This window comes from Ochotona curzoniae, unplaced genomic scaffold, assembly GCF_017591425.1.
Source record: "Ochotona curzoniae isolate NIBS_2020 unplaced genomic scaffold, NIBS_Ocur_1.0 scaffold_3835, whole genome shotgun sequence".
NCBI classification, from domain to species: domain Eukaryota; kingdom Metazoa; phylum Chordata; class Mammalia; order Lagomorpha; family Ochotonidae; genus Ochotona; species Ochotona curzoniae.
The window spans coordinates 6,661,064-6,683,612 of NW_024467114.1; the positions used below are offsets into that span (position 1 = coordinate 6,661,064).

The 22,549-nt window shown below is 39.5% G+C and overlaps 2 long non-coding RNA genes across 3 annotated transcripts in view; both read left to right on the forward strand.

The window, feature by feature from the left end:
• The window catches only part of LOC121145835, a 152,103-nt gene that overhangs the window by 90,763 nt on the left and 38,791 nt on the right, over positions 1-22,549 (forward strand). The gene's annotated exons all lie outside the window — the stretch shown is intronic.
• On the forward strand, positions 19,751-20,773 carry LOC121145836. The gene is made up of 2 exons (XR_005882091.1): positions 19,751-20,082; positions 20,186-20,773. It is a non-coding gene; the product is annotated as an uncharacterized LOC121145836 (long non-coding RNA).

Here is a 22,549-nt window from a genome sequence, read left to right on the forward strand (position 1 = left end):
CTAAAACATTTCCAGAACATGTCCATAATGTTGGGTTCTCACAAAGACCTTGGGTTCTTGGGAAGTTCAGAAAGAGGGTGAGAGAGCTTTTCACAAGCAAACATCTCCTTCTACATGAGATCTTGTTTTTCTTTTACAGCTCATGTGATAAGCTGATTGTGCCAAGTTGCTTTCTGTACATGGAATTAGATGGACCTTTTTGCCTACTTCTGTTCACTGCTGGGTGGGATGCAGTTCTTACTGATTGGATAGTTTGAAGTGAATGATGCTTAAACTGAGTGGGTATCAGTGTTCCATGCCACTACAGTTGATTGGCTAATTCATATTGTACACTGATGTAAGCTTAGTTGATTGAATTTGTAGCCTGTATCAGTGCTCTTTTAGTTGACTGAATGACTAATGCTTAAAAACCCCAGGACATGGCTGGTCGGGGCTGGCTGCGCCCTTCTTCCACTTGCAGTGGTGTGGGACAGTCCACTGGTCAGTGCCAGCCAGTGAATAAAGATGCCTGAGCTTCTAAGAATATGCCTCTGGCTCATTTCTGGAATAGATTTGGTCAACTCACAACACCATATGGGCACTGATTTGTGTCCCAGCAGTTCCACTTCCCATCTAACTCCATGTAATAAAAATAAATAAATCTTTAAAAAAAAGTGCTACAACATATATTTTACTTTAACTAATTTTGGGTAATATTTATTATACTATATAATAGTGAGTTTTCACCATATTTTAACAAATCTAAAATAGTGTCAGAAGTAGCACATGCATTTTTTAATATGCCATTAGGAAAAAATGATTTTAATTATTCTAAATGCCACAGATGAAAGACACATTACAGTTTTTTTTAAAAAGATTTATTTATTTATTTTTATTTGAAAGGCAGATTTACAGAAAGAGGCAGAGAGAGAGAGAGGTCTTCCTTTCCTAGTTCACTCCCCAAATGGCTTCATGGCCAGAACCACGCTGCTCTGAATGGAGGGGACTGGAACTGCTTCCGTGTCTCCCACATTGGTGCAGAGGCCGAAGGACTTGAGGCATGCTTTCTGCTTATAGATTGTTTTTTTCCAGTCTACATGCAGGAAGCTGGATGAGACATGAACTGACACCCATGTGAGATTCCTGCGCAATAGGCAGAGGATTAGTCTGTTGCACCACTGTGTACATGCTGGCTTAAGACATATTGCAATTTAAGGGAGGTTGAATACGCAAAACTGCTTTAGAGCTGATAAAATACATTAATAAAACTGATGTGCTTGATTTATCCCTTCACTCATAAGTTGGGATGATTTGAGTTTAAACCAGGTAAAACCGGACATATTTCTGAGCTGTATTAGTGATTTTCCAGATTCTCATGGCAGAACCAATAGGCTCTGTTCTCCGACATGGGCCAAGTATGAACTGAGAACTTCACAGGGTCAAATCTCCTCAAACAACAGAATTGTGAATGATAACATTTTAACATACTGACCATAGACATGAACAATGTCCTGAAAATGAAAACAGTATACTGTTGAGTTTCAGCTCATATTCATTCAGATCCTTCTGTCTTTCTAAGGCACTAGCAGGTAAGAAAGGTTTTGTTTTCAATATTTGACGTGTGTATTCATGTGTTTATTTGCATAGCAGTTTACTATACTGGCTTGAAACAGATCGCGTTTACAGTAACTACCTATTAATATAAATCTGCAAAGTTGAGATAAATGCTGTTTAGTGTGTTCATAGTGATAGTATTTCTTTTCATTTGAGTAGTTGCTATTAGAATGAGAGATGTAAGGATACCAAAAAGAATAGTCATACTATATGTAAAAAATCACATTGAGCATATACTGTATTAGTAATGTGTCATATCTTTTTGCTTTTAGTTTTTGAAACCATTAATAAGAGCAAGGTTGAATATAAACATTCTCTGTGCAAAGTTATTTTTTGCTTCAACTTCTATTTCCCTTTTTAAAAAATAGAATTCTGCTGTCACATGGACATATTTATGCATGTGTCTCATTGATTCATGTGCTTGCTGTCCTTGTTTATATCGAGTGCACAGTTGGGGTTGTAAACTAGGTTTTTGTGGAGTGAGACTCTTGATTTGAGAAATCTTGCCAATAAAACCAAGCTATTAGATTAACAAGTCCACGCATTAAATCATAGAGTCAACACAAGGTTGTTTTTCAGTCTGTTTATCGCTTCAATACCAGAGAAAGAAAAGAGTGATTTAGTATTTGCATAGATATTGGGTATGTCTGGAGAGATCTACCCACTTCCCTATCATTGCATGAGCGATATTAGGTAGTCTCAAGTCTGATCCATTCTGCCTTCATATATATTTTGTGTACTACTATCTGCTGAGTCTCATCTAGAAGGGAATAAACAAATATGCATTTATGGCACACTACTACTACTTTAGCTTTCTAAAAATTTCCATTCTTCAATGTACACAGTGTATTCTTTTTATTATTATTATTAATTACGTTGTATTATGTGACACAGTTTCATATGCTCTGGGATTCCCCAACCCCTCCCCGTGCCCTTCTGCCATGGTGGATTCCTCCACCTTGTTGCATTACCACAGTTCAGATTCAGTCAAGATTCTTTGCAAACATATACCAAGCATAGAGTCCAGCATCTTATAGTCCAGATAGATTCAACAGTTTCTTGGGAGACCATCTCTGGTCTGAAGGTAGAGCTGGCAGAATATCATCCCAATCCGGTAAAAGCCCCAACATAACATCAACAACAATTTACAACATTAATTGACATGGTACTGAGTAACCAATATGTTAAAAGAATGCAAGTTCTTAACCACATCCTGTGACTGCTTCATTGACATTTCAATTTTTGATTATATACAGAATCAGCTGCTATCCACCTTAAAATGGCAATAGGGTACTATTCAGCTGTCTCATGTCTATTTTCATTTTAGTATTTAGCAGTTTATAGTGTTGAAGCATAATTTTGCTGAACTTGGCAAATTTTAGGATAGTCTAAACTGGCTTATAACTCTTAACAAGGTATATGTTGACAGTTGAGGTGCAGAACAGTTTTAGGAGGGGTGTGCAGAGAAATCTTCAATAGCCTAGTGAGGAGTAACTAATCTTTGTGTCCTACCTAGTAAGGTATATACACAATGTATTTAATAGATGGTTTGTTCAGAGCCAAATCTCCTAGAGCAAAAGAATTATGAATGATAATATTTTAGGGTATTTATAACTACATCAAAGAACCTTTATAAGAGTGTGGCATGTTTGGGGAATATTTTAAGTTTGAGATTAAAAATGATCACTGTTTATGATTCATGATGTAAAGAGTTTGCTCAATGTTACCCCATCTCTTTAAGTATAGCTTGGGAATTGATTCATTTTGTTATCTGTTGATCTTTCAGAAATCCTAAACCTCAATGTGTCTTGTCCATTGGTAGAATATAATGGAACGACTTTTGATTGTTTGTTTCCTGTGAAAAATAACTGCATTGGTGATGGGATGTCGAGGGGCTCTTAGAAATGGGTCAGCATGTAAGTTGTAAATGAGAAACGTAGGCTTTTATTCCTACATGTGTAGGTTCAATTTGTTGGAGGCAAGGTTTATGAACTGTATTGCTGTTTCTGAAATGTTATCTCTCACCTACTATCTTTGTGCTAGGAATTGCAGCAAGAGTGTTTCTGGGATGTTAAAGTATGTGGTAATCTCTGTGAATACCTGCTCAGGGTTGGATAATGGCAGGGTTCATCCACTAACTCCTCATGATTTAGAGCTCCTAAATGCCACTGTCTTCCTTAGCACAAGTCCAGTTGTCAGGCACTGAGCTGTCTCTGAGGTTGGGTTCCCTCTAGCTTGCTGCTAATTTATTTCTTTGACTGAGTACTTCAGCATGGAAACAGAACTGATTTGAAACTAATGTGTTAATCTGATTTTTTTTTTAGAAAAGAAAACATCTTGGCCCAAATATGTAAATTCTTTGCAAACTTTGCTGCTTTTAAGACCAAATAAACAAACAAAAACCTGAAAAAGGTCAAAAAACCCCAAAGATGATCAAGTCAGGAACAGATTCAGTTTCAATTCACATAAATTATTCTTTTTTAAAAAATAATTTATTTTATTATGGGATCATTCCATAGGCTCTGGGATTTCCTCTCCATCTGTTTCAAATTTGCCCCCTTCTCCCCACACTGATTTCTCCTATATTATTACATTAGTACAGGTCTTCATGAACAGTCACAAGTCCATCATTCTTCTGTTTAAGTATATCCTGATATCGTAGGTATGGACAGTGGCGGAGAGTCCCGCATCCTATTGTCAAGATGTATTGAATAGCTTCATTGGGAGTCTTCTCAATCATATTGTGATGAATCCAGATTGTGTGAATTATTCTATGTCCTTCAAAGATAGGCCCTGTCAGAAACGTGGAAGTTACCTCCTAGATGGTGTGTTGCAGAACTCCTATGAAAGAATATTTGCCTGTAATCATGCAAATGGGCATTTGATTCTCTAGTCTGGTGCCTGCTCTTTGAACTTGGCCAAATTCCTTTTTGTCTCTGGACTTCAGTTTCTGATTTTGTGAAACTGGAATCGTTATATTGTCTTGGGCAGTTGTGACAAAGAAGTGAGGTTTTATCAATCATTTACAGTGTCTCTGGAGCATAAGAAATTCACTTTCAGTTGAACCCATCTTAAGGTCCTCAGGTTTGTTAATCCTGAAAACCTCCTGGCTGAGAATGGCTCTCTGTGAGACAGGTGTTTCCTAATGGCATGGTTATTTGATATCCAAAGCTTTCCTCCTATCTTCTGAACAGTCTTGCTTTTGTTCTGCTTTCTCTTTTGTCTTATTTGGCTTCCTGGCTTTGATGATAGCGTTTTTTCAGGAAGTCCTTGGTTGTCATCTTAACTCTCCTCTTGCTCAGAGGTCCCAGCTTCCGTTTCTAAGATCCATGGGCATCTCACTTTGATACCCTCTCAGTGTTCCTAAGAAGCAACCCCACCCTGAAATGATCATTTTTCCTTCCATACCTGTATTGCTTTCTCCTTGATTTTATATCAGTGTAATTTACTGTCTTAGGAAGCTTGAGGTTATATATATGATTCTCTTCTCTGCCTGTCTTTGAAAGTCCATCAATTACAGAGTCCCAGAACCCATACAAAACATCTTTCACTTTCACCCCGTCTGAATTCTCTCTTGCCTCACTGTCACTCACATTCAGTCATCTTATACCCTAACTGTGGGGCATTCCTTTCTTTTGTTTCTTTGATCCTCACCTCTGTGCCCTTTTGATGCATTTTTCACTCTGCTGTAGGAGTTTCAGAGTCCTGACTTCCTTGGTTCATTGCCTATTTGGAGATTTCAATAATAGACCATTACTCATTTAAGTTGAAGTCTAAAACATTAGTGTGATATTATTATTTATGTTCTTGTTTGGCTCAACCTTGCTTTTAGTTTTTTTTTTTTTTAAACTGGAAAGTCAGATATACAGAGAGCAGGAGAAACAGAGAGGAAGATCTTCTGTACGCTCAATCACTTCCCAAGTGGTCTCAATGGCTGGGGCTGAGCCAACCTAAAGTCAGGAACCCGGAACCTCTTCCTGGTCTCCCATGCGAGTAGGGGTTTGGGGTGTCCTTGACCTCTTTCCCAGGCCACAAGCAAGGAGCTGAATGGGAAGTGGCGCTGCTGGGATTAGAACCGGTGCCTATATGGGATCCTGGGCGCGAGTGAGGCAAGGATTTTAGTCGCTAAGTTACCGCGCCGGGCCAAACCCTGTTTTTAGTTTTAAATAAGTCTTCTTTAAGTATATATAAGACTTCCCAAACATATATTACAAAACTTACATAACAGAAACTAACATACCAGTGACTTAGAATTAGTGCTTGTTAATATCTTCCATATTTGCACCATATAAGTGGGTTAAACAGATGCACAAGTTCTTCCCTTTCTCACTGCTATCTGAGCCCTCGCATCCCAGTTCTTCCTCAGACATCGTGCTCTTGGTTGTTGAAGTCAGAGAGGGCTGGTGTGCAGAGGTGAGAGGACATCTCAAGTTGGCTTCTCAGCAGGTGATCTGGGCAGATCTGATCCTTTCAATGCAAGATGAGGCACGGTTTTCTAATGCGAAGGTTTCACATCTTGGCCATGATACTTACAAGCAATGTCCTTAACCTCTATAAAATTTAGTTTTTCTTTTTTTTAAAGATTTATTTATTTTTCATTACAAAGTCAGATATACAGAGAGGAGGAGTCACAGAAAGGAAGATCTTCCATCCACTGGCTTACTCCCCAAGTGACTACAACGGCTGGTGCTGCACCAATCTGATCCGAAGCCAGAAACCAGTAACCTCTTCTGGGTCTTTCACACAAGTTCAGGTTCCCAAAGCCTTGGGCCATCCTCGACTGCTTTCCCAGGCCACAAGCAGGGAGCTGGATGGGAAGTGGAGCTGCCAGAATTAGAACTGGTGCCCATATGGGATCCCAGTGCATTCAAGGTGAGGACTTTAGCAGCTAGGCCATGGCACCAGACCCTAAAATTTAGTTTTTCTGTCTGATATTCATGAGAGTGAGTATGTCAGTGCCTAATTCAAGAATTGTTGCAAAACTGACATGAGATCGCGACCATGAAGTGATCAGATTTGAGGCTTGGTCACTGGTAACTGTTAGTGTCAAAGAAGGAAGCGTAGTGGATCGGATGGACTGGGTGGGACAGTTTGCTTTTCTTGCAGGAGTACTGCATTATGAATGGAAGAATGCCAAAAATGTGGGCCAGTGAATTTTAAGGGAATCCAATATTTTGCCCTTTTTGCAAGAAGAATACATTCCAAGGTCCCTGGTACTTGAACCACTGATAATACCAAACTTTGTATGAATAGATGCTATGTCATCCATGTACCTTTATACCTATTATAAAGTTAAATTTCTAAAGTTGGACTAATAAGATATAAACAATATTCACAAAATAGGATACTTGGTATGTGAATGTTTTCTCACTATCAAAATATGGAATCATGCACTTAATATTTTTGGACTATGGATAATTATTACCCACTGAAATGATAGAAAATGGCACTACATATAAGGAGGGAATTAAGGTAAGATGTAATATAAAGTATTTGCATTTAGTCTGAACTCTGTGTAACCACAAGTGTAAAAGTGCCTTACCATGTGTTGAAAAACCATTGGGGATTGCTACCTGAGAAACTATGATATGGCTGCTTCAATAAAATATTTGGCACCTACTCTAAGCAAATCTCCTATGCCCCAATTCAGTTTATTTTTGTGCCTGAGCTACGAAAGAGTTAAATGGGTTTCTTACTTTTATCTTTGACTTGAATTATGCATGAGTGACTTCCTGAAATAAGATACCAATGTTACATCTGCCACAGAGGAAAAAGAGAAACCTCCGGTATAAGAATGATTATAATCCATGCGTAGGGTGTGAGTCCTACAGCACATGGGAAAGGTTCATAAATCCATGCACCGTCCCTGATTACAGCATTTCACAGGAGGGTTCGGTTACTGGAAGGCAGACAGAAAGGGACCGACTGCACATCTGGGAATCTTCTTATGCATGGCTTGTTCTGCACTGTCTGTCTTGGGCTCATGAAGTCTAGGTCTGTAGCACTCGTGGTTGATGACAGGCACTGAATCCCTTGTGTGTGGTTGAAATATTTGTCTTTGTAAGGACCCTCTTGCCTTTTGACAACTGGTAAAAGCCCTTCATGTATGATATAATAGCCCATTTAGTGTAGGAATTAGGAATAATTTTTTTTGCTGTTTATTTTAAAATGAGCTGTTTCACTCATCCTCATTTGTTACATAAGAAGGTAATCATACTTTCAGTGTTGAATACGTTTTACATGAAAACGCAACCTTTAGCATTTAAAGATAGATACTACTTTTCTCATGACTTTAGAAGTTTTGAGAAATGTATTGACAATGCTAACTCCCAAATAATATTAAAATGACATTGAAAAGGTAGCAGACAGCTTGAGAAAACAAAATGTGGCCAGGTTATTTGCATCTGCCTATAATTCAGGGGAATTTAGGCTGAATAAATGTTTTTCTATAACAAATATACTAGTGAATGAAGAAATGCAATTGAGAAACTATATGCATAAAATTGGATTAGAAAATGTGGATTTTATTAAACACTGCTAATTCTGAGGGAGAAAATGTGGCTGAACAGGTTGAACAAAGGAACAGCTTGAGACAGGAATGGTTTCAAACTCGGAATAATGAATCAGCTGTTATGACACAGCCATTTACTTTGTTTTGATCTTATGCATCTTTGAATAGTTTGCTTATGTTGATACTTGGTTTAAAACTTTTAGGTATTATCTTCTGAGCTTTGGTAAAGGTCTGGGTCAGATATTACTGAATCTTCCCATTTTGCCATCATGACAGACACACCTCTTCATTTGTCCACTGTTTTTCTTGTGTTGCTATTGTCATTTTGGTTCTTTAATATGCATGTTTGCCCTCCTACGAGTATGCTAATTAGAATGGACCATGTAGTAAATAATTACTCTTTTGACCAGCTGAAGTTAATAATCATTGTTTCTGCATATCTTAAGATATATTTATCATGAGTACACCCTTATATTCTTCATAGTATCATATATAAATAAATGTATTTGCTGGATTCTTTGAAAATATATTTGCTCCTAATTCTATGTCACATTCTCTGCCAGACATCTAAATCTCTTTTCAAGGTATTTTATCAGCATCATCTGCTGAAGAAACTTTCACCAGAGCTCTCTGACAGTCTTGGTTTGAATGAATAGGGTTTGTCACTCAAATCTCATGCAGGGATTTAATCCTCAAAGGCATGTTATTGGCATAAAGAAGATCCAGATTTCATCTAACTCTGGTGTTTGTAGCTGAGATCCTTGAGAATTGATTAGGATAAGATGAAGTCATAGGGCCCTGCGTGATAGCCTAGGGGCTAAGTCCTCCCTTTGCAGGAGCTGAAAGCCCCTCTAGGTGCCAGTTCCTGCCCCAATGGCCCTGCTTCCTACCCAGCTCCCTGCTTGTGGCCTGGGAAAGCAGCAGAGGATGGCCCAAAGCCTTGGGACCCTGCACCCGTGTGGGAGACCCAGAAGAGGCTCTGGGCTCCTGGACTCTTTACCATTGTCTATACCTGCAATGTCATGATGCACTTAAACAGCAGAATGGTGGACTTGTGACTGCTGTTTAAGATTGCACTATTGTTATAATGTAGGGGAAAGCAGTGGGGGGTGGGGAGGGAGATAGGGTGGAAGGTGAAATTCCTGAGCCTAAGGGGCTGCATCATGAAAATTAAATTTTTTAAAAAACTGTCTTGTTTCAAGAATTTTATAATAGTAATAAGAACATTACTACAAAGGGACTTGAAAAAGTTCTTGGAAAATGGGACTAAAAGTTTATTTCACTGCAAAAATACTGAAATTCATGCATACTTTTTCACAATATACATCTTCTGTTGTTTTTTAAAGAATTCTCACATGCATGATCTCAATATTTTTGGATCAAAATAAACTTATCTTTTAATTTCTTTCTTTTTTTTTACAGACTGAATATAAGGTCTATTCTGGCTAGACTGGTTGTTGTCTGCAGATACAGTTAAAATTTTTGACACCTATCATTTCTGAAAATGACAATAGTTTATCATCATAGTTGATGGATAAATTGCCTCATTATGCAATTCTAGGTTGGAACATATTTTTCTTCATGTCAAAAGCTTTGACTTTTTATACTCAAGTATTTAGTGTTGCTGATGAGAAATCTGACGATATTATGATACAATTTTTGAGATTTTCAAAATAACTTGCTTCTTTGAGCCACTTTATTGCATATTTCCCGTTTTCCCCAATGTCCTGAATAAACTTGGATCTCTCTTTTCTCTGATGACCTGGGAGCTCAGATTCTCCATGTCATGAGAAAAGCTCATGCCTTCCAGGTAGGAGTGCTTTTCTTCAACTATTTTCCTAATGAGTCCACACGCACTTTTATGTTTAGTTAGAATAATTCATGCATTTATGCACATACGTGTGTATCTATAAATACAGTCACTTGATTTTTCTGCACGGTTCTGCTTTTTCCATTTTTCATCTCCTATTTTAAGTACCTTTTTTGGGGGGCTATATTTCAGGGAGAATTTATCTTCCAACACTGTGTAATTCAGTTTTAAATTTTCGCTATTATACATGTCCAAGTACTTGCATTTTGCCTGTGGAAATGCATAGAACATTTCTCTTATTCCTGGATATGAGATCTTTTCTTACCCACTTGAAAGTATGACTATTCAGTTTTTAAAGTTTACTTGCCTGCACAATCTGTTATCCCCATATTGCTTATTTCTGTGGTTTAGTTTCATCCTTGCCTGATGTTTCACTTAGGTCAGGTGTTTGTTGTCTGTTTTTTTATGGTTAGTTATGGAGCGTTAAAAGCCCTGCTCCTGGCTGGGAGGCCTGGAAGAGGTTCCTGGCTTCTGATAAGCTCAGCTCCCATCATTGTAGATGCTTGGGGAATGAATCAGTGAAGATCTTTCTCTCTGTCTCTCCTCCTCTCTGTAAATCTGCCTCTCCAATAAAACAAATAAATCTTAAAAAGCAAGACAAAAACAATTTACCAATAACCTTGTTCTGTCGGTGAGGTCTGGTGACTGTGCAGTTCCCTGGAGGGAGATTGTCAGACATTAGAATTAAGAAATGCTTGATGCACTTGTCTTTGTTTCTCTTCTTTGGAGTTTGTTGGTTTCTCCAGGTGATCTCCTAAATGCCTCTTTGAAGGGCTCTTCAAAATCTGAGGATAAGTTCAAGGTTTAAGTTATCAAATCTGTGTTTAAGGGATACTGGGATTCCTGTAAGTCCTTGGTTCCTCTCACAGAGCTTAGAGTCCCCATCTGCCTGGAGTGAGTATGGAAGTGGGATTTAGAAGTCCACAATGTCAATTTACCAACTTCTAGAACATTCCTCCTGGTCCTGTTCTTCTTCACCCTTCCTCTCATGGGGATGCCAAGACTCTGCTGGGTCAATCCATTTACTGCGGCTCAGTCCTTGTCCTACCATTGGAGCCAAGGAAAGGAGATCCCAAAACTTGGTGTTTGAGGATGCCAAGGCCTTAGGAAGGGCCCTTCAGTCTGTTTTGGTTGCCTGCTTGCTCTCCAGCCCTTTGTAATCTCCTCTGAGTGATCTGAGTGAGGAAACAAAAGCATCCCTCCTCCCTAAAACCAATCTTGGAAATTACGAATATCCCACTAACTCTTCCTCGCCATTTGGTGTGGGAGCTGGTCAGGAGAACAGTCTCTGCTTCATCTCATCTGAGAATATACCAGAAGACCCCTCTCCCTTTTTTCTTTTTTTAAGATTTATTTGCTTTTATTGGAATTTATAGAGAAGAGATATACGAAAAGGAAGATCTTCCATGCACTTGTTTACTCCGCAAGTGACAGCGGTGGCCAGAGCTGAGCAAATCTAAAACTGGAAGCCAGGAACTTGTTCCAGAGGCCCAAGGCTTTGAGCCATTGTCTCTTGTTTCCCAGACCATAAGCAGAGAGCTGTAAAGGAAGTGAAGCAGCTGGGACATGAGGTGGCAGCCATATGGGATTCCAGCTCATCCAAAGTGGGGATTTAGTCACTGAGCCATTGCACTGGGCCCAGAAGACCCCCTCCCCTGCACACTCTTTTCTTAAGGGGGCTTGCTGGGGGAAGGAATGCTGCATGGAGAGGCCTAGAAGAACCTGAGTTTTTAGGCCTCACTGGGGTTTCCCCTGTGTTATCCATACTTTTCTGTGTGGCTGTCCATTTCTACAAAGCTAAATGTTAGTGTAGCTTTCTTTTTGTCTTTGAATCTCCGTTTCTCAATGTTCTTGGCTTATGTGAAACTTTTCTTAAGTTTCTACGCCTTTGTTAACTTTGTGTTGCAGGAATGTCAGCCATGAACTTATGATAGGGAGGAAGGGTTCACACATTTCTATACCTACACTGTCTGTATCTTTGGAAATATCACAACCAGCCATGATTCTGCAAAAACTCTTTTCTGAAAGTAATTGAAATACCATTAAATGAGTCCTACATAGTCAAGAAATTGCTTAAATAAAGTATCATTACGTTGAAAACTATAGGTCCTAGTTTAATCAGGGTGTTAAAATTAGGATAATTTGAATATGGCTTGATAGAGGGAGGGCTTTGAAAAATACAGAGCTGAAGCTGAAGACAAGAACACTAGTAGTCTCAGACCTCAACCAATGAGGGAGGGTGTGTCCCTGGGATCAGGGACAGTGAAATGTGGAGAGAATTCCCCAAGGAGTGGGAACTATGCTGATAGGTGCAGGTACCCACGGTGGTCTTTGTGGCATGAAAGGAGAAAGTACTGCAGCCATGTGCCACTCCTTCCTGTCATTGTGTGGTGCTGCTCAATGTTGAGTAATCCCACTAGGAAACGTTCAAGTATGAGTTACAGGTCAAGGACATCTGCTTCTTCAGAAAAAAAAAGTGAAAAGGAATGGAGTGGTTTTGGAGATAGAAGTGAAAGGAAGAATATACTCTGTGGTATTCATTTGAAGAAGAGGTAAAGTTGAAGGAATTAATTGATGCAGTTGTGTGGGGAGGAATAAGGAAGATTTGCAAGATACTGTGAAAATTTGTGAAATGAAGTTGGTATCAGATTCAATTATACTTTTGTCTTTTTATAATCACAAAATTTTAAATTTGAAAAACAAGATCATCTGCATACATTCATGCAAATTAATCCTGACTGCCTCTCCACAGAATGGCTCCTAATTTTGACGTCAGTCATTATCATGCCTGTGTCAGACAAGGATGACAGGTGACTGCCAATGAATGGGCATATGGACTACATGTTGTTTCAGTATAATTTTGCGGAGCTTTTTGCACTCAGAAACCTCATGAACTATTGTGATTAAAATTGAAGTTCTATTTTAAAACTAATCAGAAGCAGCTTCTTGACTTCAAATTCAGGTATAACCCAAGGCAGAGTTCTTTCCAAGTAAGCTGAGTTTTCGTGAACACACTTCACAGGGGTTTCGCTCTAAGTAGAATGCTTTCTCCATTGTGTCTGCTGTGTTTGTTCTGATCCTGGAAGAGTCCACATGCATTCTGAACACAAAATTAATTACACAAGGGAATTCAAGAGTGTTTAAAAGACTCTAAAAAATTTCAGGGAGATATTCTTCTAGAAGATATTCGACACATTAAAGCAGGCCATACGCTTTCTTCTCTCGATACATTTGATCAGCAGCATTTCTCTGAAGCCAGAATGAATCAAGCAACAAAGAAACACCAATAAATTGAATGTTAAAAAGTGAGAGACTTTCTCAAGAGCCATGTGAAGGGATCCAACAGTAATGTGAGCACATTTTAAAAATATAATACTTTCTGTATGTACTTTTCAGAGAATTCTCTAAAGATTTATTTTTCTTATTAAGTGTTATAGAGAGAGCTAGAGTCAGAGAGCCTCTCTTTGTTGGCACACCGCTAAGATGGCCACAATGGCCAGGGCTTAGCCAGGCTGAAGCCAGAAGCTCTATCTGGGTCTCCCACATGGGTGGCAAAGGCCAAAGCACTTAGGCTATCCTCCACTGCTCTACCCAGGCTTACAGCAGGTAGCTGGGACAGAAGCACAGCAGGCTAGGCAGGAATTGAATGGTTCTGAAAATAAGAGTTCAAGAAATAAAAAGTCATAATACTATAGTCCAGGAGGAAAATATGCAAGGATTACAGACAGTAATCAAATAAGAAGATGTTCAACTTTACTCAGAGTGAATTTTCAAAATGTGGAGACTTTGAAAGACATGTTCCTGTGAGGGTTGTATTCAGGTGTTCAGGTTCCTGAGGTTGTTAAATTTTAACTTGCTGTATTCAAGAGTAACAATTCAGTTTGTGACATTAAGTTTCAGTAACATTCTGAGTCTGAACATCCCTGAGAGCTCAAGAAATCCATAGTAGGACTGACCCGAACAAGGGAGTATGTTGCAGCTTCCCGATGCTGGCAGCCTGCTGGCTGCGTGGTCCTTACTGGAGAGGTATCCTGCTTCACTCAGTCCCCTTCCAGTGCACCCAGTATTCTTAAGGTAGTCCAGGTAACTTTCTGTTGCTGTCCATCAAAGATCCTTAACTGATTCAACATCATCCCACTTAAAGGTTTCTGGTGTTCTGGTGTTCTGGTGTTCTGAGACAGATGATTGTGGCAGTAGGGAATTTAAGTAATTCAGGGCTTCAACTTTGCAAATGCAGATATTTTAAAATTTTAGTGACTTCTCACGGATTGCGGAACAGATTAAAATTTTTCACAAAAGAAAATATAATATGTAAGTTTAACTCTGTCCTTGCTATAGAGAAAGAAATTATTTTATTCTGGGTTAAATTTTGCATATATGTAAATCTAGCTAATTGTAGATGTATAATGTAAGAAACAATGTCTGTGACTGGAGAGGAGAGAGGATGTGTGTGTGTGTGTGTGTGTGTGTGTGTATGCATGCGCGCGTGCAAGAATGCTTTCATATATGATTCTTGCCTCCAAATGCTTGCCATGGTTGGAACAGACTTCTCAGCAGAAGGAAATCCAGTCTAGATGTCTGACACTGGTGGAAGGAATCCACAGCTGAACCATCACTGTTGCCTCCCTAGCTTTCAACTAAGGAAGCTGGAATTAGCAGCCAGACCAGTAAGGGGAAATCAGGTATTCTAATTGGCATTTTAACTACTATATCAGATGCCTACCGCTCAACAATACTTTAAAGTAATTATACTGATATTTTTTTAATCTCAGATGAACTAATTTTATCTTACATCTTCTCTAAAATTATACATACATGTGTAAATATGCATGTACACGCATAGGCATATAAAATTATGCTCTGTAAAATAAATACATGCGATTTTTCCCTTTAAAATGCATGCAATAAGAACTGAAGTTACAAAGTCTGTTGATAAATTCTGATTCTGCTATTTAGTATGCTTCTAGTAATTGGCTATTGCAATGCTGGCAATTCTCTTGATTTCTTCGAAATTCAGTTTTATTAGCTATTAAATGTGCAAGCTAAGTCACTGATTTGCCTGTCTGTACCAGTCAGATAAGTCAGGTTATGTTGTGTCACAAACGGCCTCCACATCCTATGACTTTAAAGAACCTTTGGTTTTTGTCCTTGAAGCAATGGGTCTGTTGAAAGTTGGCAGGAGAGGAGAGGAGAGGAGAGGTGAGGTACCTGTTATGGCTGCTCAAGGACTCAAGCCTGCAGATCATCAAAAGTCTAAATACAAAGAATATACAGTTTTGAATCTACAATAGTTTGCTAATTGTTTTGATTTTTCAGAGAGTACTACTAATAAAAATCTAATAGGCTAAAAAAGAAAGAAGTTCAACTATTAGGCCTGGCATGAAAGCTTTTCACTAAATCCTTGCCTTGCACATGTTAGGATTCCATATGGGTGCCACTTTGTTTTCTGGCTGTTCCATTTCCTTTCCAGTCCTCTGCTTATGACCCGGGAAAGAGATACAAGGTGGCCCAAAGGCTTGAGACCCTGCACCTGAGTGGGTGACCTGAAAGAAGCAGCTCCTAACTCTTGGCTTCAGATTGGCTCAGTTCTGGCCATTGCAGCCACGTGGGGAGTGAACCAGCGGATGGAAGCTCTTTGTCTCTGTCTCTCTTTCTCTCTGTAAATACGCCTTTCCAATAAAAATAAATTAACCTTAAAAAAATTCAACTATTATGTAGAGTAGTATTTCATTTTAAAAGCTCTTTAAAACATCTCACCTCTATAAATTAAAAAAAATTGCTCTTGAATTCTTAATAACATTTATTATTTTAAGTCATTTCAGTTGAAATAGAACGGGCCAGTGGGTAATCAAATCTGAGATTGGTATATTCTAGAAAAATTAAATCACAGAGGAAATTGCACATAATTCAGCTGCACTTAATTCAGTTGAGCAAACATCTATTATAGACAGGGCATCAAAAGTTTACTAACTAGTGAAGGAATAGGCAAGTATGATGTATATTGTAAATTAAAATGGAAGCAAGCATTACAAATCATTTGAGGAACTACACGCAGTCTAGCATGAAAGAGGCTTTGTGATGTGTGTCTGTGTGTGACGCCAGAGGTGCAAGGTGTCACAGTGGATTGAGAGCACCCGATGGAGACTGAGTGCCCTGCTGAGGGCCCCGGTGTTGACACGCTGGGGAATGACATGTGCAAAGTTGTGCTGCACTTGAGACAGTGAAGAATGATTAGAGTTAGATCTTGTTGAAGCAAAGATCAAGTAGGAGATCTGGGGATGAAATGCCGACAAACGAAGGCAGGGCATTCAGCAAGGAGAGGGGCTGTTGAGTGATGTGGGAGTAGAGATTGGAGTAGCTATGGAGAATGAAGGAAAGGTGAGTTAGGATGGGGATTATATTTCCTAACTGGAATGATGTGCACATCTACACATCCCCAGGGTCATTTAGCAACCCCGTAAGTTTAGAGAATTTTCTTGGTCTCTTTAGTTTTCCTCTCCTAAATTGACTCGTGTTCTTGGACTGACTGGTGCTGAACACCTCAGCTTAAATATAGTTTTTGCCTCATTGCCTACACAGCTCGAATTGATGCACATACAAGAACTTTGATTACTGACATAATTCTATTTAAAACACAGTGTTGGGCTCTGCGTGGTAGCCTAACAGCTTAACTCCTCACCTTGCACACTTTGGGATCCCGTATGGACGCTGGATATAATCCTGGAGGCCCTGCTTCCCATCCAGCTCTCTGCTTGTGACCTGAGAAAGCAGTTGATGATGGCTCAAAGCTTTGGGACCCTGCACCCACATGGGAAACTCAGAAAGGCTCCGGGTTCCTGGCTTTGATTGGCGCAGCTCTGGCGGTTGCAACCACTTGGGGAGTGAATCAGCGGACAGAAGATCTTCCTCTCTGTCTCTCCTCCTCTCTGTATATCTTACTTTCCACTAAAAATAAAATGAATCTTTAAAAAAACAAAAACAAAAAAACCAGACAGTGTTCTATGATTTCTTGGTACTCAGAGTGAAGGTAGTATTTTTTTTACTACTGGATACAGACTTTGGCAAACTATGAAACATATCTGTTCATCCTTAGATAGGGGAAAGAATTGGAACCACTTTTCCTTACTTGTCTTCATTCAATAAAGAGAATGTCTATTCAGATAATAAGAAAACTTGAATTTTCATTTAAAAGTAAACTCTTTTCTCACCATCCCCCTTTTCCATGCTAAGAGCTGCGCTTATAGCATTTCCTCTTTTTCTCTTTCTCCTCCTTATCCATCCCTCATCCTCCTCCTCCTCCTTTCCTCTCCTCTCTCTCTGTCTCTCATTTGCCAGACTTGTAAGAAGGGAGCAGAGGTTAGGCAGATGAACCAGTTCTTATCTCTGCTGCATTCACACCATGGATTTAGCCTTGGGGCTTGCCAGGAGTTTCAGGGCGATTCTCTAGGAGGTAGTTTGGTGGAGTGGTGATAAATTCTTGTGTATTCAGAAGACACGTGTCTTCTGAGGGCTTATTACAGACTGTCCTTATTGAAGAGACTGTACTGTAACACACAGGCCGGGCAGCCCTCTTTTGATTCACAGGAAGCATTGTTAGCACAGAAGGCAAGTAAACAACATGCAACTGCCAAGGCCACTGACTGGCACACCTCAGCCTGTAGGTAGATGTGAATACTTGATTGCCATGTTTCCTTAAATACACGGCACTCATCTAAGTAATCCTGGTGGTTCCTATGTCACTGGTTTGAGATGAGGAATTGTTATCTGCCTGCTTCCATTTGCTCCTCAACAGGCAATACACAAATTTAGGAATAATATGCAGATACCTTCTACACCAAAATGGTCTGTTTCTTATGACCAAAATTCAGTGGGAACTTTCAGAGACTCATGAAATAATTAACTAGTAGTAGATTGAGACTGTATAAGCAAAGCTTCTGCTTTAGTGCAGCGGATATGGATGAGAGGGAATACTTGTCTAAGATGCTCTGTGCCGTGTTGGGCCGTGAAAGCCTGTGGTGGTGAATGTTGGTGTTGAGTGGCCTGAGGTGAAGGCCAAGAGAGCTCAAGGTGGCGGGCGGTTGGAGAATGACAGCAAGTGGGAAGGGATGGGTGTCTGTTTTTCATCTGGGGAAGAGCCAAGTGTGTTTACAGGCTGTGGATGCAGAGTATAGGAAGAGGGCTCTTGAAACCCAGGGGAGCAGATGTGATGGATGAGTAAAAGTCCCTGCGCCAGATGAAGTGGGAGAGGGCAGGTGACCTCAGTGTCACGGTGCAGAGACTGGCTTGAAGCAAGACAAAGGGCTGCTTCAGATGCTGAACTTCAAAGAAGGAAGGAAATGAGATCCTAATGCCAGTTGTCGCTCAGAGGGCACGAAGTTGAGAACTCTTCTTTCTGACAGCTTCCATTTCTCTGTGAGACAGAAGCAAGGTCATCCTAGGATAAAGAAAGCCAGGGAGAGGGAGGGCATGGGCTGTGCTTGAGAAGGTGAAGAGCTCTGCCTGGCATTTGAGGACAGGGACAAAGATCTGGCCATGAGCAGAAAAGGACTTTGCAGTAGTTGCACCTGCATGATCTCACGGTTTTCTAAGGTACCACAGGGCAGTCCAGGTGCAAAAATTCTGAGAGGAGGAAAATGAATCTAGCTCAACAGAAATGGAGGTGCTCTGTCTTTTATTGTTGATGGAAAAATAGAAATGCTGGTCTGAATTCTCTCATGCATATTTTACCAGTCTGAGGTATATTTTAACTATCGAGCATGAAGCGTTTGAATCGGCTTGTTTTAGGAGAAAAAATTTAGTTGTGATCTTCGCTGGAGGAGGTGTAGTTAAATCTTAGGTAACTGTTGCTGATTTTCTGGTCTGCTTTTTTTATTTTTTATTTTTCCAATCATATAAAGTGTGACCGCCCAGACAATAGAAACTGGTGATAGGGACAACTCACACGCGAGCTGATTGCCCCAAATTGGTTTCTGTGCTCAGATCTGGAAGGACCTGCTTAACTGGTTCAGCTGTTCTTTACTAAACAGGATGTAGCTCTTACTGATTGGATAGCCTCAAGTGCATTAGGCTTACACTGATTTGGTGTTTGTGTTTCATGCACGTGAGCTGATTGGGTGCTCTCACCTGATTGGGCAAGCTGTGTTGTGCACTGACACAAGCTTAGTTGATGGAGTGATTTGTACCATGTGCCGGTGCCCTCCTAGCTGATTGGATGATTGTTGCTCAAAAATCCTTGAACATGAGTGGTAGGGGCCGTTTCCCTCTTCCAAGTACGGTGGAACAGAATAGGCTGCCAGATGGTGGATAAAGACCCCTGAGCTTCTAAGAGTCTGCCTCCAACTCCTTCTTGGGGGATAGATTTGGTTAACTCACAACAAGAGGAGGTAATTCATGTGAGGTGACAGATCGTCCCGGTTGTACTATGTGGCTGATGTTGGCAGCTGCTGTTTCCATGAATGGCTCAGCTTCTTCCTTGGGAGTTTGCAGAGTCAACGTTCACAGCAACAGCAAAGTGCATTTGGCTGAAGCTCATTCAGTTTGGAATCATATCTTCTTCACAGTTTTACCAGTTGTAAAGCGACTGCAAGAGTGATTTAGTGGAGGAGCCAGAAAGCTACTGCTTCTGTGCCAATTTCAGGATGAAGCCTGTTTTTTCAATGTGTATATATACATACATACATATATATATATATATCACAAGCTAAGGATGTTTTCATACTTTTAATGGTTGAGAAATAAAAAGAATAACGCTTTACAACCCATTAAAGTCACATAATATCAAAATTTTAGCATTATTATTAGCATATTAGTCCATCTAACTTTCTTATTTGAGATTGTTATTCAAAATTAGGAAGTGGAACTCCATTGGAAAAAATTTGCCATGCCTATATGCTTACTTCATGTCAAAACAAGGAAAGAAGGACGAAGTCTTGGCCAAAAGATTAGGACACCCTACCCCACATCAAGATACCTGGGTTGAGCTGTTGATCTATACCTGCTAATGCAGACCCTAGCAAACAGCCATATTGGCTCTTGCCATTTATGTGAGAGACTGGAATTTAACTTTGGTTTCTGTCTTCAACCCTCTGAATATTGCAGACATCCAAAGGTAAGTTGGCATATGGCAGGGCTCCCTCTGTCTGACTTTTCTCTACCTCCCTGTCTGCATTTCAAATAAAGTAACAACAAACACACCAACAACTGTTTTTCAGAGTTCCAGTTCCACATTGAAGTGAGGTGGAGCAGGATGCTAAACAGGGTATCATGTTATTTTAGTGACATGGGAATGGAACTGGGGAGGTTTGAGACTTGACCCTTGGCCCAATTGTTTACTGACGGTATGAGCTTTGGCTTTTCCACATCTTGTCCTCCGGTGTGTTATTCTTCCTGTTCTGCTTTTTAGAATGATTTAAGTATCAAATTTTGCAACACGAAGAAAACACCAGGAAGCATGTTTGTTCAATACTAAGCATTCCAATAATCCTAATGTAATTTCTCTTGTTCACGATTCAAAAAGTTTTAAGGTATTAGAATGACTTTTTTTTTTCAAGCTTTGATCAAAGTAGATTTTTTTTTCCTAGAATTTGACAGAAAGAACTTCAACGCAACATCTTAATTCTAGTTTTCTAGGGAATGAGGTGGTACATCCAAGGTTGCATAGATCATTGATGATATGTTATGGGTGTAAGAGGTTCCATCTCTCACAGAAAACCTTTGGGAACATTTGTACTTAGCACTCCCAATTCCCTCCATCAGGGCTTTCAGTCAGTTGGCATGAATAAACCAGAATTGATTTTGCACTCTGCAAAAGGACACCTTTTCCATGATGTGGATAACACATTTTGTAGCAGTTTGACAAGTATAAATAACTCACATGAACTGTAACCATCTAATATTACCACAAACTTAGGAATGTTATCTCATTTTTACATGCAGCTAAATGAAATATGCCTTGGCCCATTTCATTTTAAAACATTATGACCATGCATTCCACCTCACATATAAATTAAGATATAAATAAGAAGTGAATAGGCTAAACCTTAAGAATCAGAGTTGATAGTTTTCCATTTCAGATTTGAAAGCATAAATGAAAATTCATACTGAGCATAGAATATGCATTTGTACAATAATTTAAGTATGATAGGTTGAGAATAATTGACTGAGAATCTGGGCAACGTGCCTGGATCAGCGCTCAGTGAAAAGGGAGCAAGGTCATTTCAACCAGCTCAAAGTGTGTCCATAAAATAGTCATCCTAATTGGATTGATTTTCTAAAATGCAATAAGCCAAAGAGTTAGCTGCAGGGCAAATAAAAAGATGGCTACAGAAAATACTTCTGGCTACCCTTTAATTACAATGATATCATTTAATCACAGTCATAACATTTACTTAAAATTATACCCAACTTAAAAGACTCCTCATAAGACGTATCTTTTTTCATAATGGATGACTTGCCTCTCTGTCTCTCCCTCTGTCTCCCCCTCCCTCCCTCTCTCTGTGTCTCTGCTTTCTAAATAGGGTGATCATATGATTTATAATACAAAGTAAAACTTTTGCCCAATAACCATTCAGGGACAACAGGCACAAACCTGATCCATCCTTGGCAAACTATGATTTGTGGTAATCCTAGATTTTTTTCTATGGAAATAACTGAAACAAGATGTGGGATGACAAAATGGGAAGTCATGGAGTTGATTGTAGTGCTTTCTGTTTTTCTTTCCTTTGAACTTTTTGCCTCACAGGATGGCTCCTCTTTCAGTTGTTGCTGGTCACTTGGCACTCCATCCTTGGAGTATCTTGAGAAGCCGTTTCTAGGTGGTGCTGTGCATACCTTTGTTCTCTTTGCAGCTGAAATCTGCCATTCTCTTTAAGAGCCAGTTGTCAGTAACATATCTAGAAAATAATCCAATAAGCTAACTCCCTATAAGTATAATATCTAGAGAATAATCCAATAAGCTAACTCCCATGAAGTATAAATCACAGTGTGATATAGAGGAAAAGCACATTTTAAACAATTACACAGGTCTATGTCTGAATGTCATTCCCTACTCTAGCTGCTGAGCTCTGGGTAAATTACGTAAGCATCCTGAACTTTTTTATTTCTCTGTACATTTCTGGATAAGGTAATCTATTGCTCGGCTTAAAGAAAGTTCAGGCAAAATCTAGCGAATCCTGTTAAACACCCAACTTTAACATCTGTGGACTCTACAATCTTACCTCGGTTTTAGTTGTTTATCCACAAGTATGACATTTTATCTCCCCAAATTGCTTTTCCTGTGACAATATTCCTGTTCATTTTGCTACTTCACTTGCAGATTTCTGGGATTTAAGTTACTAATGCAGGAAAGGCTGGTTGTGTGATTTCAGTTCTTTCATTTTTTAAAAAACGAATACTTTGCTTGGCCTCAATCACCAAGCAGATGCTCGGGACGCTGAGGGTAACCAAAGATGGAGCAGTTTCTCCTCGTTCAGCTATTGTCTGTCAAGATCAACAGTTGCTTTATAGTTGATTTTTTCCTTAAGTGATACTTCAGAATGTCTGTTTGGGAGCTTTTAGGGCTTTTTAAAATTTTTTTA